At 46.4% G+C, this 18,320-nt stretch overlaps 5 non-coding genes across 5 annotated transcripts; 2 read left to right on the top strand and 3 right to left on the bottom strand.

Annotated features, from left to right (window-relative positions):
• Window positions 1-239: 239 nt before the first annotated feature.
• Window positions 240-312, top strand: TRNAV-AAC. Its single transcript has one exon. It is a non-coding gene; the product is annotated as a tRNA-Val (tRNA).
• Window positions 313-1,842: 1,530 nt separating this feature from the next.
• On the top strand, window positions 1,843-1,924 carry TRNAS-CGA. The gene has a single exon. It is a non-coding gene; the product is annotated as a tRNA-Ser (tRNA).
• Window positions 1,925-4,580: 2,656 nt separating this feature from the next.
• On the bottom strand, window positions 4,581-4,654 carry TRNAI-AAU. The gene has a single exon. It is a non-coding gene; the product is annotated as a tRNA-Ile (tRNA).
• Window positions 4,655-7,009: 2,355 nt separating this feature from the next.
• Window positions 7,010-7,082, bottom strand: TRNAF-GAA. The gene has a single exon. It is a non-coding gene; the product is annotated as a tRNA-Phe (tRNA).
• Window positions 7,083-16,538: 9,456 nt separating this feature from the next.
• Window positions 16,539-16,632, bottom strand: TRNAI-UAU. The gene is made up of 2 exons: window positions 16,595-16,632; window positions 16,539-16,574 (listed from the first exon to the last, which is right to left on the bottom strand). It is a non-coding gene; the product is annotated as a tRNA-Ile (tRNA).
• Window positions 16,633-18,320: the final 1,688 nt, after the last annotated feature.

The following is an 18,320-nucleotide window of genomic DNA, read 5'->3' as shown; positions in this document are numbered from 1 at the left end:
TTCACCTATGACGTCTCAGATCTGGTGTCGTTTTCTCTAGAAAACCATCTGGGGCACTGGGTAGTTTCCAGTTTTTTGTCTGTTCTAAACGGACTTCTCTGAACATTATAGTCGATGTATTTGGCGAACACTTTGCTACTGGTATATGATAATGTTAACTTGGTAAAGGGAAATCCCTCCAGGGAAAAGACCTGGGGCATCAAGAAATATTTACTTTTACCAAAGCATTGGTCCATGGGGTTTCTGTAGTGTAGTGGTTATCACATTAGCCTAACATGCAAAAGCTCCCTGGTTTGAAACCGGGTGGAAACACATGATTTCTTTTCTTCTGAACCTATTTCCTTTTAGATAATGAACTTGTATTTTCATTTGAGAGTCTCAGACTTAAGAACAAATGCGAATATTTGCGACCCCAAAATATGCCACTTTAGCATAAGGATGATTTTGAGCTGAGAGCAATTAAGAAAAAACAAACAGGAAGGGCTCTCTGTCTTCCTCCTGTCTGCCTCAAAGCAGGGCATAAAAGTCCCTTTGTGAAGATGTTCCCCTCTCATCTCCCATACCAGAGGAGGAGAACTACTCTGATCACTAAAGATGGAAAGTCAGCACCAATATGAGTCTGCAGAAACAAATCCCACTAAAATTACCCCCGCTTCCGCTAGTTTCCACTTATAGTTACCATCCCACAAATGTTTCCCCTAAAAGCCCAAACTCCCCTTTTCGTTGTCTACCCACTTCCCTACAATATTGTTAAATGGTATAAAAGCTTTCAAGTTTAATTGCTTCTTTGGGTTCTCACGTCTTTCCTGGGAAGACTTCATGCATGTAAAATTAAAATAAAAAATACCCACATCAACAAAATTTGTACTTTTTCTCCTATCAATCTGTCCTTTGTCAGTTGGACTCATAGGCCCCTGCCACAAACCTAACAGAATAGAGGAAAAATTCTTCTTCCTTACATATGGAAATTGTGACAGTCAGGGCTTTGGGAATTTGAAGAAAATACACACATACCCAAAAAGATGTTAAGGAAGAAGCATGTAATCTGAAGCCAGGGGTACTTGAGCTTGAACCGTAATTCACATGGTTCCATACAAAATAAATAAGGTACCTAGTGTGTTAAATGACCATGATTGATATGCAGAAAAATAAAGAACGGAGAGGAGCACTGGAACGAGGGAAGTGTAGAGCTTAGATATAATGTTCAGGCTGTGTTTCCTGATAAGTTCATACTTGAGAAAGCACCTGAAGTAGGTAAGAGGCTGGGTCATACCTATAGCAAAGCAAGAACAGCCCAGCAGGGATGCAGTGGGAGAAATGAGATCTCGGGCAACTCCGCAGCCCAAGTGGGGACTTTGGCATTCACTCTGATGAAAGCAGAAGATGTTTTTGTGTTTTGAGCAAAGCTGTGCTCAGAGTGTTTTGTGTTCAAAAAGATATCTCTGGTTGAGTTTTTTGTAAAGCTGGAAAGGGTGGAAAAAAGGAAACCTATTAAGGAGTTTTTGCAATATTCTATGTCAGAAATGCCGTGTCGTGGGCCAAGGTGATAGCAGTTGGGTGGTGAGAAGTTTTTCAGATCTGGATGCATTTTGAGGGGAGAGGAAAAGAGAAGCCCCTCACATATGTGGAATGAAAGAATAATTGAAGTCAAGAGTGTTACCAAGATTTTTGCCTAACTATTGGAAAAGTTGAAATTGCCTTTAAGTGAAATATGGAAGCTTGGGCTTAGAGAAGGTTTTGAGGGGACACTCAGGAACCAGTCATCCTCTGTCTTCTAACATACTACACGGTAAATGACATATACCTGTCTTCAGTCTAATGAGTGAAGTACCAAGAAGAGGGGCTGTGATGGCCGAGTGGTTAAGGCGTTGGACTCGAAATCCAATGGGGTCTCCCCGCGCAGGTTCAAATCCTGCTCACAGCGGCATACCTTTTTGGTGTGGGGCCCACAGCTTGAAACTTCTGCAAAATTAAATGGCTCCTCGCCCAGCACCGCAGAGAAATCCCTACAGCGGATGTTCCAATTTATAACTCAAATCCTTTAGGAGGGCGGCGCCAGCTGGTTATAAGTTCCACCATCTTCTTCGGCATCTGAGCACATGGGAACCGCCAGAGCTCGGGCTCCCTCCCCACTGTCCACACCGAACTTCAGACTCAAACACTGAGTGCGTGGAGGTGAAGTTGTTAAATCTGGCAAATGTCTGATCACAGCAGCAAAGAGAACACAGGAGACTTGAAATTTGGGGGATTAGGTGCCCTTTCTGATTATAGAGAGCCAGCAACTTCCTTAAAGGCATTTTCAGGCAGCAATCTTTAGTGTTTGCACTGATATCAAAGGCTGGTGAGAGCCACAAAAAATTTAGGATAATACTGCATTATATTTGCCAGTCTTTGCAGCACTTTTTACAAATGAGGAAACTGAGGCACGGAGAAGATAAATTTTGACTTCTGACTTTGCCTTTTCAAGCCCATATGCAACCTCATCTCCTCAGTGGACTAAACCTCTCTTTTATAAGCACTTTCACATTTTCAGCTATTTCATCAACTTTGAAGAGCTAAGAAAAATTTAAGCCAATTTTGTATTTGTTAGTAAGTGGGCTCCTGGTTTCCAAGTTTCTTTGTCAAATGCGATTCTTAAAATGTATACTTCTATCGATTTCTTGCCTCCTTATTGCATTTTGTGTTTTTTGCAATTTGTGGGCAGGGGAATATTATGGCTGGGGGAGGGCCGTAACGGAGATCTCAGAACTAGGCAAGAATATAAACTGGGCAAGGAGTGAAGAGAGAACGTGGAAACTGAGTCGGTGGAGATATGTTCAAGTAAAACAACAAAACAAAAGCAAAACAAACAGCTACGAAGCATCGAACAAGCTTCCAATGAACACAGGCAGAAAATGAGTGAAGATTGACCTGTTTTCAATTAAAACATTTTATGTAAACGTGGATTATGCAAACAAGTCACAAAATAAATTATGCTTTCCCAGAATTGGTACAGATTTTGTACCTAATTGCTGTCTAAATTAAAAAATCAACCACTTTTTCATCTGATAGGAATTGTGTATAGGAACGGAAAATACAAGTATGGAAAGTGCTGTGACAGGTGAGGGCCAGTGGCATGATGGGTAATGTGTCTGACTACGGATTGGAAGGTTCCAGGTTCGACTTCTAGCTGGCTGGCTGAGCTTACATTTTTTTCACACTTCCTAGGTACTTTAAAACAAAACAAAAAAACATTGAAGCGATCCTTAAAGTTTTTCGAATACGCTTTCTAGGAACTGAACCTCCACTTTCATGGATGCTCTCCCACACCCGCTGTCAGCTGAGTCCGAAGGAGAAGCCACAAGCATCAAAGGAGTGATCCTCTAAGATTTCCTTCTTTCATCCCTTCTTGAACTTGAGACAGGAGATTGGCCGGAAAAGACCATTAGAAGGAAGGTTTTAAAATCAAAGGAACTCTAAAGAAAAATAACTTTTCTTCCAGTATCTTCTCCATTGATATTTTTTCCCCATTGGAAAGAGTCCTCACTGAGAGGTCTCTCTTGCACAGTTCCTTCCTGGTGTGACACCAGCAAAGAGAAGGGGGACAGACATCTCCTGGGGATAGGTGGAGGCAAGGAAGGTTTGGCAGGAGCGACTCTTTGCCTCAGTTGGCCCCGTTAGACAGAGGTTGGCCCTGAAGGCCGCTGTTGCCGCTCCTCCCTGCGAGGCCCCACGTGTGCGGCCAAGTTCATGGGGACAGATGCTGCGGGGAGACAGAGAATCAACAAGAATTCCTTATTTTGCAAAGGTAAACAGCAGGGAAAAGATGAGAGTGTAAGGAAGACCTGGGAGGTGGCAGCTGTCGGGCTGCCTCTGGACAGACAAGCCTCCTCCCTATGCGTCGTGACTGCGCGTGGAGGCTGGAGAGAAATCACTGCCAAGTGGGGGGAAAATCCTCAAACCAACCCAGAAGATCATCTTCATATGTGGACCCGTTTCCAAACGTGTAGCTTGTCTCCTCTGTGTACATGGCAGGTGACTTGCAGTCATCCCGTGCGCCCTCGGGGGCGGAGACCAAACCTGAGAAAGCGGGTGCGCAGCCTCGCCGGCAGGTGCACGAAGGCCGGCGACCGCGCAGAGTCGTACTGGGTGCCCGGTCCTCGCCGCCGCCGGGAGGGAGGGTTTCGATGAAAGGGAGGGAACAAGCACAGACCCGACGGGAGCGCCGCCCGCGTCTCGTTGTTCCAGCCCACCGAGCCTCTGGCCACGCTGCGCATGACTCCATTTCTCCCCAGAAGCTTCTTTAACCTGCCCAGATAATACTGTCTCCCGACTGTCACTAAAAACTGAGCACACATAGTTCGAAAACTCCTCAGCTTCCCCTTTCCCAAACACACCTGCCTGGCTCCCACGCTGCTCCCTCGCGTTTCCTCAGTAAAGTCTTCCTAGCAGCTGTACGTTACTTTTTATTAAAAGCAAAGCCAGACGAAAACACACAGCCGTCTTGTTGAGAGTGACAATGTCTGAAGTCTCGACTCTGGCCCCTGGCAATTCGGGGTTATGGGTAGAGTCAGGCAGGCAGAAGACCAAAATAACCAACCTGGCCCGTACGGGGATCGAACCCGCGACCTTGGCGTTATTAGCACCACGCTCTAACCAACTGAGCTAACCGGCCACCCTAAGCTTTTATAAAAAAAAAAAAAAAAAAAAAAAAAAAAAAAAAAAGTAAGTTCCCGTACATTTTTGTTTGAAACTAAAAGGAATTTCTTCTCTTCCTGTTCCCCCTCCTTCTAAGGGAACCATTAAACCATATTCACAGACTGTACCGAGGAGTCTACATTCTTCCAGCTCTTCGGATTTGGAGAAGAAAACCACGGAGAAACTTGTGTGCAGAGGCTGAGTCTATATTTGTGGAGGGTGCACTGTAGCCGGATTTTCAGTCGTTGGTGAAGGGAGTCCCCCCCTTTTTAGAGAAGCACGTCTGTAGCATTGGATAACAAATTGCACGCTTGTCTTTCATGACTTGTAACTTAATGACCCGTTAAGTTCAGGTTGTTTCAAGGCGAGGAAACGAAGAGGAGCGGAGGAGGAAAGGATCCCGAGCCCCAGGGTCGCGGAAGACCCGCAGACACCTGCACTGACGTCATCAGCCATGCGGTCCGCGGCTGGACGGCTTGTCACACGCTAAGTCGGGGTGACTTATTGTCCTGTTAGGCTGTGGGAGAAAGGGGCCGCGGAGGTTTGCAGAGGGCGAGGTGGTACTGGCGCCCCGCTGAGCTTTCAAGTTCTCACCCAAGGGCCCAGAGGTTGCGGGGTGCGAGCCGAGGGACCCCCGCCCCGGGCAGCCGAGGCCGGAGTCGGAGAGGTGCCTCCGCGGTGCCAAGCGAGCCTACTGGCTTCCTCACCAGGAGACAGGTGGGAGGCGTCCCTAGTGTTAGTTCACTTGTAACTTTCCAACTTTCTTGCTGACCTACCCCTAGACGATTGTCAGCCAATACTTGTTTTCTGAGCTAACTGAATCAGCAGGTAATGACGTTGTTGATTTGAAAGCGGACGCGGGCGCAGGAGAGAAGCTTGAGCCTCCAGCGTCCACAGTTCAAGGTCGAGTTCGGAGTCCCAGCGGATCTTCCACCTGGCATTCTTCCAGTCTGCGGGGCTTTCGACCGCGGCCCAGGGCTTCCGAGCCTCGACCCCACACGAAGGGACACTCTCCGACGTGGCCTCTGCAGGCTGCGTCCTCCTTGTCGCCGCGGTGAACTGCCTCCCCAACCGTGTCCCGGACCCCGGGGTCCGCAGGCAAAGCCACCGTGAAGCACCTCGCTTGGGTCCGGGGCTTGCAACCCCAAAACGATTACTCTTGGTTCCTTCCTCCCCTGGACAAACGGAGTTTCCCGGGGGGCAGACCTCCCCCACTTTCCGACTCCGCCCTAGGGTGTCTGGGAGGATTACGCACGCCAAGCACTCGCTCTCCTAGAAAAACCAGCACCTGACCAGTTGGCAAAACCCAAGATGTGAGTCTGTTGTCCTCACCCCCACCTGCAGCTACCTCCGGCGTAGACTGAGAGGGCTCCAGATCCCCGGAACTGTATTTTTCCGGAACCTGCTTTTGAATGAAATATTGGGTATGAACCGTTATTAGTAGTGATTCCAGATCAATAGAAGGGCTCATTAAAAGATCCGTCCTTAACATTACACCATGGTACAAAACGAATCTCCACCGATCTTAGACTCCAACTTCCCCCAAATCCTCCTCGGAGGCCACCAGAGCGCTGGGTTTCTTGTATATCCTCCCCAAAATATTCCGTGCGTCCTCTCGCATACCTTTAAATACCTCCACCTACATCGCTGGCAATACACAAGGGAACATCCACCGTAAATGCAAGAAGATTTCAAAATCTGTGTGTTATATTCCAGATTAGAGTCTATGATTTATCCAACAGTGTCTCAGGAAAAATAATAGTATTAAGAATCTCTATTACATTTTACATTATGTGCATATGCAAAAATACCACCACACGGAATCTTAGTAAATACTCTTAAAATTCAATTTATGCTTACACTACCATTCCTGCCACTAGGCCTGTCCCCGCAGCTGAAAACCAAATGCTGCGTAAGATAGGCAAAACTTTTTACAGGATGCAAAGTGCTGACAATAATGTAAGGTTCTGGAAGGCCCAGCACTAAGTGAAGGCAGGAAGAGAGGTAATTAAGTGAAGAATTGAAAGTGCCCATGCCCTGATTCTTATAGATGCATTTAAGAACACCCAAGTGCTCTGAAAAAGGCATTGGGGAGGTTTTCTTTACCTCAAGGAATTGCTGGAAGCAATTAGGTGTATGGACAGAGAATTGTATTTTGCCAAAGAATTTACACAAGCCCTTTCTGTGATGAGGGTAAATATGTCTGTAGCTCCTTTCCACATAACCGGCACTGTGGACTCAACTTATTTGAAGGTGATTGACTACAGTATGGGTGGGTAGTCAACGGTTTACTCATTGCCAATCAGCAAGGAAAAAAAGGACCAGCATCCTCTGCCGAGACCCGGGATTGAACCAGGGACCTTTAGATCTTCAGTCTAACGCTCTCCCAACTGAGCTATCTCGGCCAGCCTGTAGGGCACTTCTCGTCAATTACTTTTGAAATAACCTCTTCTGAAAAGCCTATTTCCTTTTTTGGATTCAACACTTCAGGAAAAGCAAAGTCTTTGTCTTGTTTAATGCAAATGTAACATTTTGCCCATTTCAAGAATAAATGTACCAACATAAAAATCAGGCAATGGGGAAACATACTGGAAGTTTCCTAAGTATCATAGGAAGAACAAAAAAACAGTGATGATGAACATTTTATATATAGTTTCTAAGGATATGAATTAGTTGCAATGTAGTGATTCAAATCTTCCTGCTGGAGGAATTCAAGACAACACCATTTGGAATAAATTCTAGTTCGAACCACAAATATTTTTTATTATTTCAGTTGTTTTTATTCCTTTCCCCTTTCATTCTATTAAGGTATAAATTAATACAGTAAAGTACGCACATCTTAAGCACACAGGTAATGATTTTTACAAATTTACATTCCTGTGTAACTGCCTTGGCTCCCTCAGGACCCCTCTTCTTTGCCATCCTCCCAGAGTTAACCACTGATCTGAGTTCTCACTTTATGTGCTGTCATTTATTTCGTAACTTCGTATACATTAAATCAAATTGCATCTGCATTCTTCTGTCTGGCTTCTTTCACTCAATATTGCCTTTGAGATTCATCGGTGTTTTTATCTGTGAAAACAGTTTCTTCCTTTTCATCAGCTCCCATTTGGTCACACCACAATGTACTTGTCCATTTTAATGCTGACGGGTGCTTGGTTTCCAGTTCTAGGTTACAAAAACATGGAACATTTTCGTGCAAATTTTAGGTGAACATAAACACTAATCTATCAGATAAATAGATACATACATATATACATACATGGGTACTTGGATATGCAGATATGTGTATGAAATTGCTGGGTCACATATGCTGGATGTATGTTTAACTTTATTGGGTGTTGCTAAACAGTTTTCCAAAATGCATGTATTAGTGTACACTCTTAACAATGATGTGCGAGGCTTCTGGTCACTCCACAGACCAGCCAATACTGATATTGTCAACCATTTTAATGGTGGCTCTTCAGGCCAGGATGTAGTGGGGTTTCTTTGTGAATTTAACTTGTATATTTTGATGACTAAGGATACTAATTATTAACAGGGAAGAGAGTAAGATATTTTTGGTCTTTCTTTATATTTTTTCAAACATTTACATCATAGGAGTATCTATTATTTGGGTAATTGAAAAAAATAATAATTTAGCATATCTTATATCAAAAATTACATGAAATATTTGCAGTCAACAAACCCTACCTCCTATATAATGCAAAACGTTATAGTATTTAGGTATGGACAAGGCCAAACACAAATCTTTCTTCATTTGCTCAAACCTGCTGGTAAGGCCAAACACAGATCCTTCCCCGTTCACTCCTAGCCAAGTTCTTATTCTCTGTCTCATGAGTGATTAGCTAAGATGAGAGCTGTTTGTCCCTCTGTTTCCCCTAGTTCAATGATTCGAGAAAGACTCACAGGACTCAGCATATAGTTGTCCTCACAGCTACTATTTATTATAGCAAAAGGATACAAAGCAGAGTCAGCAAAAGGAAAAGACATACGGAATAAAGTCTGGAGGAAACCAGGTGCAAGTCACACAGGATGAGCTTAATTCCTTCCATGCAAAATCGTGACAACCCATGAAAAATGTCCACCAGGGAAGTTCACTAAAGATTTGGTATCCAAGGTACTTGGGGGAGGCTTCCTAGCATATATCAAAAATCCAGACCAAGAAAGCAAGCAGGTGTTCAGCACAAACCATATGGTTTGCATGAACAGTGTAGGCAGTGAGCCACTCCTGTCATCTGGGAAATGGTGGGAACTCTCTTGAATTGTAAGCTCCCAGATGCCAGTCAAGGGCCCATCTTGCCAGCAGGCCTTTCCAAGGAGAATAGTCTCGGGCCTGCTGTGCCAACTTTTTCTGCACAACCCCCTTGAGAGTAGCTGGACACCCAAGTGAACACTTCAAATTCATATCACTGAAGCTTCTCCAATGCAAAACAATTCCGAACAACCTCATCTGGAAGTCATGATCCCTGTGAAAGCCTACGGCAGGCTACCCTGCAGAGAGCACTCTGATCCTTCAATCCGGGGTGTTCTCCTGATCGCAAGAGCCTAACTAAAGTCAGTGTCCTCGTTTACCTGGTTTTTGTCTTTGACAGGTTGGTGTCCTGAGTCACGCAGGAGTAAAAGCCCACCTGGGACACCCAGCTCATCCGCCCAGAGTCCTCCCAAGCCTGCTGTGCTTCTTTCCTCGTGGGACCCTACAGGAAGCCCAGCCCCTCATCCAGGTACTCCCGACAGGCGTCCATGGTAGCTTAGTAAGGATTTCATTGCACTTCTTGGTTTGAGAATTCTTTTGGTTTGGTTTTGTTGCTGGCTTTTGTTTAAACTTGGTATCATGGGTCTCTCCAAGTCTACCCCTAAACCCCTTCAAAAGCCCCCACCATGACGTGCTTTGGCACTACGGTGACAATGCAGTTCATTTCCCCAAAAAATGGCAGAATTCAACTTCTAGAACCATCTCTTCGTTATGTCCTTACCTAAGATAACAAAGTCTTTCCACTTCTGAAACACCTAAGGTTATTTATAATCATATTACCTCTTATGTTGACCTTTTAAAATGACTTTATCCTTTAGAGCATTTTAAATTTACATAAAAATTGTATGGAAAGCACTAGGTTCCCATATCCCCTCTTCTCCCGACTTCAGAGATTTCCCTATTATTAATGTCTTGTGATATGTTCGTTACGACAGATGAACCAAGATTGATGCATTGTTACTAGCTAAAGCCCCAGTTTACCTTAGGATCTACTTTTTGCGTTGCACAGTTCGATGGATTTGCATAATACATTAGTTGAATGACTAGTAGGCATTGCGATGCAGCGTGAGGCTACTACTGACCTTCTGATGACGTGTCAGAAGGAGGATTATCAGGTCTCCGTGGACCACCAGCAACTGAAACTGTCAAAAGTGAAGCCGTGTGTAAGGGGGGGATTTCTGTGCAGAGCGTCCCTGTCTTACGATGGTTCAACTGACAGTGGGGAAAAGCAATACACATTCAGTAGAAATCGTGCTTTGACTTTTGATCTTCTCCCAGGCTGTGATGTGGGTGGGGTCCTCTCTGGTGACGCTGGGCAGCGAGCCGCAGCTCCCGGTCAGCCATGGGACCACTAGGGCCAACCACCTACTCACTCACTAAAAACCATTCTGTCCCCACACAGCCATCCTGTTTCCACTTTCAGTACAGTGTTCAGTGAACTGTGTGAGATGCTTAACACATTATTACAAAATAAGCTTTGTGTTAGATTACTGCCCAGCTTGAGGCTCATGTAAGCATCCTGAACACATTTAAGGTGGGTGAAACCAAGCTACCGTGTTCTGTAGGTTAAGTGTATTAAATGCATTTTTGAGTTATAGTATTTTCAATTTATGATGGGTTTATGGGGACATACCCCATTGTAAGTCAGGAGAGATCTGTATTTGTAAATATTTTCTATTCATTTCCCTTGATCGTTGTTTTATATTTTGTCTTCCAGCCTGTTTCTGCCTTCTCTGTCCTTAACATTGTCCATGATTCTCACCAGCTATGAGTCTCTGCTTCTGTGAGTCATTCGCTCTGCCCCTCTCTTCAGGTTCTGGGGCAGCAGGCTGCCCTGTGACCTCAATATTCGGATATAGCTAAGGAGAGTTACTGATTTTCAGAGTGTTCAGCTTTTCTCTTGTTCCGAGGATGCGAGTGGTGAGTCCCAAACTTTTCACATGTGGGAGCACAAACGGAAAGTCGTCTGTCACTTGAATACATAGGCAGCTATATATTGTTTCTCAGTAACTTGTGATCCTACTTAGTTAGCTGTTTACTATTTACTAGTTTGCTATTACTATTTACTATTTACTTGTTTGATATTTTTCCTCCTCAAATCAAATCCTTATGACATTTGCACCTAAAACCGGCTGAGATTTCCCAGTGGGCTCCTAGAAAATGAGCAAAGACTTGCTCTTTAATATTGTAAAAAGAGAGGTGTTAGAAATAATTAAATTTATTTGCTGTGTTACTATCGACCAGTTTCCTGAGAAGCGTTGTTAAATCAGAAGAGAGTTTAGCCTTCCACCTGAGTCCGTCAAACAGCAAAGTGTGAGGGCAGAGTCCCCTAGACTTCCCTAACTTCTGACATTATTTGCAAGTTTTGAGGTTTCTCAAAAACACCTTTGGTTTGGATAATTTGCTAGAAGGTGTCACAGAACTCCTCAAAGCTGTTATACTTACTGGTTACAGCTTATTATAAGGAAAAGACACAGATTAAAATCTGCCAAAAGAAAATACACATAAAGCAGACCCTGGCAGAGTTCCAAAATGACACTCCTGTTGTCCTCGGGGCCAGTTACCCTCCTGGCATCGATGTGTGACAAGGCACAGAGTATTGTCAGTTTGAGAAGCTCACCTAAACTTCCATGTCCAGAGTTTTTATTGGGGTTTCATTATATCGGCCTAAGCCCTTGATGACCCGTGTGCTTGAACTTACTCTCCGGGCTGACTGATAGGGTAACAGAGCCCTCACCCTAAATCACAGGGTTGGTCTTTCTGACATGACTACCACGTGTGGCCATATACACCCTAAAAAGATATCTAACTGTTAGGTATGACATGGATTATCTCCCAAGAGCTGAAGCAAAGGCCAGGCCTCTCTTTTTCACCAAGTGGGAAGGGATAGGGTCCTTTCCACACAGTCAGCTAGAATGGTATCTGGCAAAGAAGAGAATAGAAGTCATGCTATTTTTTTTTTTTTTTGAGAAACTAATAACATTGGTAAAATAAAGGAAATGTTCAACCTTGGCCGGGGGGGGGGGGGGGGGGGTCGCTGCCCCTGAGCTCCCAGGGAAGCTCTCCTCTAACATTTACCCAGGTCAGAATGACTCAGCAAAACCGCAGAGCATCGACTCTATTTCTGCCCCAGCACTTCCTACAACTGTTTCCTTACAGAAAATAACCAAAAAGGAGCTTTTCAAGCATAAAGATAAGAAAAATTTTTAAACCTTCCTGGTTCCTGTTAAAGTCATACTGCCTTGCACATGCTGAAAACACAAGATGAAGTCTGTAACTTTCTGGAATGTTCATCATGATGATTTGTAACTTTTTAAAAATGTAAAAAACATATATAACCCTGTACGAGACATTCCCTCCCTAGAGAACTCTTCTTTGTGAAGATTGTGTATCCTGGGCAGCTGACCTAACTTGGACTCAGATAAAAGTCTCTTCTTTGCTCTTTAAAAATCGGACTAGGGAGGACCTTTATACCTACGGATATCTGGAACCACAGGAATGTATTACCTAAGCAAAAAATAAAAATTAACAGAATTGTTATATGAAATAGAATTTGGAGATGACAAAAAACACAAAAGTAGGCCATATTTGTAATGGGTAAATCCGCTTGTAGAGGTTTTTAAGGATCTGGGTCTTTTCAGTCTGCACCAGAAATAGAAATGGAAGCCAGGGGAAATAAACAAATAGTAAAGAGACCCAAAGGGTCAAAATTGGAAGAAATGTTTCTTGTGGAACAATTTAAAATTGTATCACTCCATAAATAGCTTTTAAAAAAAATGACTGGACAAAGGGCACCTGAGTGGTGCAGCTGGTTAAGCGTTGGACTCTTGGTTTCCCTCAGGTCATGATCTTGGGGTCTGGGGTCGGGAAACTTTTAAAAGTAGGACATCTGGCCCTTTCTGATGGCAGTGTGAGGTCTGGGGGTGGGGGGTTGTTACTTTACAAGGGACCTAAAACAAGCTCATTACCAATTCTCCTTGTCAGCCAAGCATATATATTAATCCTCATTTAGCAGAAACAAAAGTCAACTCTAGAAAAGCCTTGAGTTGTAGTGTTTGAAATACCCAGTATTTTCACCTGGAACAATCAAAAGAAACGCATTTTTTTTTCCCTCCTCCTCATTCCCATCCAAACCACCTCACTTTTTCCTCCTTTCTTTGCTGTCTTCCTGTTCTACCCCCAAAGTTCTGAGTTTATGCCACTGCACCATTTTGAGACTCTATGGATATTTTTTAATATTTTCTACATGTCACATAATGGACTATGTAATTAAAAGTTTTTTTTAAAAAGTCATGGTAATTGTCCTCAGTAAGCAAACTAGCAGAAAAGACAATTGTGTAATAAATACATCTTTTTTACAATGAGGTAAAATGATACTACAAATCATCTATAAGTAAGAAGGAAGAAACCATCAGACTTTTTTTCCTGGAATGCACAGTAATCCCGTCCTGTACATCAAAGAATAGCATTCTAGGTAGAGAAAGGAGTCAAACAAGCCTCCTGTTTTTTTTATCTGAACTAGCAAATCCCTTCTTTGACCTTTGACTTTACATTCTTCAGTGAAAGAAACTGCCAGACAAAACACACCTCTCTTGTTAGTAGTATTCATTTCTCAGTATCTACGTTTAACCTTCATTTTCCTAAAATAAATGAATTAAGTCAGTAAAACAAAAGAAACTCTCACCTCGAGGGGTTTGGGGGGGTGGGACATAGAGGGAGCAAAGGAACAGAGGCCTCCCTGAGACCACAGGTAGAGAAAGTTTACTGAGAGGGAGAGTCAGGAATTGAGTGGGGATACTAAAGAAACAAAAGCAGTTAAAATATAGTCCTTGTCCCACCTCCCCCCAAACTGCAGGAGCTTCTGATCCAGTAAGTGAGGGAGGAAAGCAAAGAGAAGCCTGAGCTAATGCATCAGGGGCCTGGCCCAGCAGGCAAAGCTCACAGGGGAGCATGGGGGCGGGGGTGGGTAATACAGGCACGTGGTCTCCAGGGGAGAAGTGAAGAGAAAGAGAAAAGAGCCAGCACAAAATGAGGGTATTTATCAAGAGCAGAGGCCTTTGGGAACAGGGACTATGAGCAGGGAAATGCTGATAGACATTAGGAGGTAAGAGAGAATGAGGACGACTCGGTAACAGGTGAACACGGGGACACAGAGAAGAAGGAATCAAAAATGAATCCCTTGTAGAGATGAGCACAGCATTATACTAAGTAAAAGTCTAACGCAGAAGGCCACAGACTGTATGGCCCCATTTACTCAAAATTCTAGAAAAGGCAACAGGATAGCAATGGAAATCACATCAGTGGTGGCCAGGGCAGGTGCGCCAGGAAGGACGGATCCCACAAGCGAAGGAGGATACTCAGGGAGGGTGCTGTTCTTCATCTCATACAGGGTTTGTGATGACCCCAGCCAAGTAGGGCCTCCTCACAGATGGGCCCGGCATAAGCCCCAGAAGCCGGGAATGTGCTGCTCGAAGGGCGAAAGGGACTTTGCAGACGAGCTAAAGGTAAGGATCTGGAAATAGGGAGGTCATTATGCAGGGGGTCTGATATAATGACAGGGTCCTTTGAAAGATGGAAGAGAGGCGTTAGAGTCAGAAAAGAAAATGTGACAACAGAAGCAAAGACCAGAGTCCTTCACTAGCCGACTTGGGAGGCAGAAGGTGACTAAGAGCCAGGGAATGTGGGCAGGCTCTAGAAGGCGGAATAGGCGAGAGAAAGGACTCTCGCCCAGAGCATCCAGAAGACCACGGCCCAGCCAGCAGCCTGATTTCAGTGCGGGAGAGTTACTTTAGGCCCCGGCCTATAAAACCCCAAGACAACAATTTTGTGGTTTTAAGCCACTAAGTTGGTGAAACTTACTAAAAAGGAGACATGAGAAAACTGCAGTGCTGTTTTCTGCTTTGAACAACTCCACAGAAGCTGGTGTGATCAGAGTCACTGCAGGGTTGTCACATCAAGCCATGGAAGCTAGGGACAGCCTGGTCCCTGCAGGTCAGAGACTCCCAGAGCAAGCAGCATTTACCCCTGGGGACACTTCTTTGTGCCTCTGACAAGTTTACTGTCACACTTTTTCCTCACATGCCACTTGGTCAGGCCTTAACTGGGATCATAAATAACATCGCATCAGGTGTTAGCTTTATGAAAATGATGGGATCGTGTCTTCTGTTGAAACACGTGCTGATATGAGGTCTTTTTCTCCTTGCTCTCTGAGGGTGCTTCTGGGGACACACCCACAGAGAGGCCTTTGCCATGGTTCTTCCCTCTGTCCCCACAGGTCTTGGACTGTGTGTATCCACGACCTTCTTCCTGCCCTCCAGGCCACTGCTGAAATGCCACCTGCCAGAGAGGGGGTCTTCCTAACAGCCCCACCTAATATGGCACCCAGACATACCTTGGGATTTCCTCTCCCCCATCCTGTTTTTAGTTTGCTCTATAAAACTGCATCTACTTGTGTATTTACTTTTAGCTGTCACTGTGGATTCCTCCCAACTAGAACTTACCTTCCAAGCCCAGAGACTTCCTCTTTCTCAGTCGCTGCAGTGACCTTGCCTTGAAATGCACCTGGCAGGGAACATGGCATTACATGTTTGTTACATTACCTCATTGGAGAAAAAGAGCACAGGAGAGGGAGTGGCTTGAAGTTTGATGGTTTTCTCACGTGTTGCTGTGACAGACCTACGGGATTTCGGTCAGAAGAGCACGTTGGTCTGCAGGACACCTGGCTCTGGGTTCAAAGGGGAGGACGGGTGGGGGAGAAATGGTACCCGGTCATCAGTATCTACAGAGAGGTCATGATCAAGGGCATGAATGTAATACAGAGAATGTGTATATGATCAGGAAGACAGAACTGTCAGGAATATCATATTGAAGGAACAGAATGGGAGAGCCCCCAGAGACAGAATAAATCCGGGAGAGACTTGATCGAAGCAGAGTAACCTTGAATCATCGACGGCAGATTCAGCGTCAGAATGAATGTAGTTGTCCAAACAGGACTTGTTTTATTTTCTGATGAAAATACATACCCAGCCTCCCTACCCGATGTTTGACTGCTGGAGGCTGGCTGGTGAGACTCAAATCACAGTAAGATTTCACAGGTGGAATTCAGCAACCGCACCGCGCCCTGTGGCATCCGAGCAAAGTTGCTCTTTCCCGGTTCGCGGGCGGCTTCCGCACCTCCCCAAGCTCCGGTCGCTGACCCCAGAGCTGACCCCGGGAGGTGGCCCGGGGAGCTGACCCAGGAGATGACCCCGAGCTGACCAAACCACCGCAGAGCGCAGGACCGGGTTTTTCCGCTCCCCTGCGCAGTTCCCTAAGAGCTGAGGACTCCTTTAAAGAAAGCAGCGGGTAACGCTAAGGGGGTTCCTCCGAAGGTGTGCAATGTCTGTACCGTCTCAGGTGGAGGAGAACTTCCTTGGGTAAATTCCATTTGCCTCCTCTGGTCTGTGGTTTCTTCCGGTTCGAAAACTACCCAATGCCCTCCTTCATTGTGGGAATATCCGCGGTCTCAGCATGGAAAATAAAATGCCCTCCTTCCAACTTTTTCTTCGAAGAGGAGGGGGGAAAATGCATTAGAATAAGAATCTGAAATCGCAAAAGGAAGAAAACATGCTCCAGGTGAGGCTCGAACTCACAACCTCGGCATCACCCGCACATATACTGCTGTATAAGTACCGCGCGCTAACCGATTGCGCCACTGGAGCATGCTTTCCCCGCGGCGCCGGCGCGCGCTCTACGGAGCCTCGGGCCAGGGCGCGCCCGTCCCCGCGCCGCAGCGGAAGCGCGCCGAGCCCCGGGATCGCCCCCAGCACCTGCCGCCCGCGGGGCTGCGGAGCAGAGCCGGGGCCGTCTGCACGCCTCCCTCCCTCCGTCCGGGAAGAGCGCAGTGCTTCTTCCCCCTGGGCCACCGGCGACCCGGGACGCGTCCTTCAGGCGCCCCGAGCAATAGCGGAGGAGCGAGCGCGCGCGGACTCCGGCTCCCCCCCGCCTTCGCCTCAAGAAGGGAAACGCGTCCGTGGAAGGCGCCAGCCGTGTGGCCAAGGCGCGGCGGTTCGGAGATGCTCCCAGCGGCCCCGGGACCCCGGGAGCCGAGTCCGCCAGCCCCGGCTCCGCGCGGCCCCGGGCGGCACCCCGCAGCTGCGCCTCCCGTCGCCCATGTCCTCCCGGGCCTGCCTAAAAGCCGCGATCCGAGACAGAGCCGGCTGCTCGGCCACGAGCTGCAGGCAACCTGCCGGATCGTAACCTCTCCTCGTTCGTGCCGCCGGTCACCTCGGCCAAGGCGGTGTCCACACCCCCTCCCCCGCTCCCCTGCACCTGTCTCGGTCTCGCCGTCGCGCCCGCCCCTGATCCTCGCCTCCTCCCCGGGGCCTCTCGGGAGAAAGGCCAGTTGTGGGCATTTCTCCGTTTGCTTGCTTAGTTGTCTGATTCGGGCCTGGGGACACGGCAGCTGTCAAAGCGCACACACCTAAGATCCGAAGCCTTTTGGCTTTTATGGAATAATTCCCGTGAACTGGAAGGAGATAGCCTGCCTATTCTTGACCACATAGTGCCTACCAAACAAGACTGGGAGTGATAGACCAGCCCTACCTGGAAGGAGAAGCTCTCTCCTTCCAGACACACGGAGAGTGGGGCAGGGGAGGGAAGACGTCTCCGCCCCTTTCGCCGCTGTACCGGCATCTTTCCGAGTATTAACGCCCTAACATGACGGGCAGCGAGAAGCACCATAAGCTCCTGGGTGGATAGCCGCCGCACCAGAGTGTTTCCTCCAACATCCCCACCACACACAGTCCTGGAGAGAGACTCAGGGCGCCTGGATCTCTAGAGATCATTCCGTCTAAATAAGAACCCTGGCAGTTACCCCCTGGACAGAGCTTACCGAGGCCAGGTACCGTTCGAAGTGAGTTGTGTAAATCTCTAACAGCACTCAGGGCCTGTGCTCCAAGTCCGGATCTGGATAGGAGCCAGTATCTAGGAAATTATTGTTCTTAAGGGATGAAACTTACCATGACTTGAAGTATCACTGGGGATTAAACTGACTTTCATCAGAGAAGACAAGTCTGTCACACAACGTGGGCATTAGGGCATGAAATCGTGTTCAGGAGGAAAAAGCAGAGAGCTAAATGCTTGGAATAGTTAATGTTAAAAAAAGAATAACCATCTCTGACCTCCATCTACTCTTCTAGGGAAGCCTGGCCTGTCTGGACCACATCACCGGCCCCCTGCCCTCTGCCTTCAGCTGGATTTTCATGGTGGGAGCACTAGAAGGAGATCAGAATGAGAGAGGACACAGAAGTTGGAGTGTTCATTTTTCTGCGGGTCAACAAGGCCTAGTTTATCCAAGTGGATCTTTCCTTCTAGTTCCAATAACGGCTTCCTTCCTCTTTTCTTCAGG

Source organism: Lontra canadensis, unplaced genomic scaffold, assembly GCF_010015895.1.
Source record: "Lontra canadensis isolate GAN:19392208 unplaced genomic scaffold, GSC_riverotter_1.0 scaffold21, whole genome shotgun sequence".
Lineage (NCBI taxonomy): Eukaryota > Metazoa > Chordata > Mammalia > Carnivora > Mustelidae > Lontra > Lontra canadensis.
This window is presented reverse-complemented; position numbering and strand designations above follow the sequence as displayed.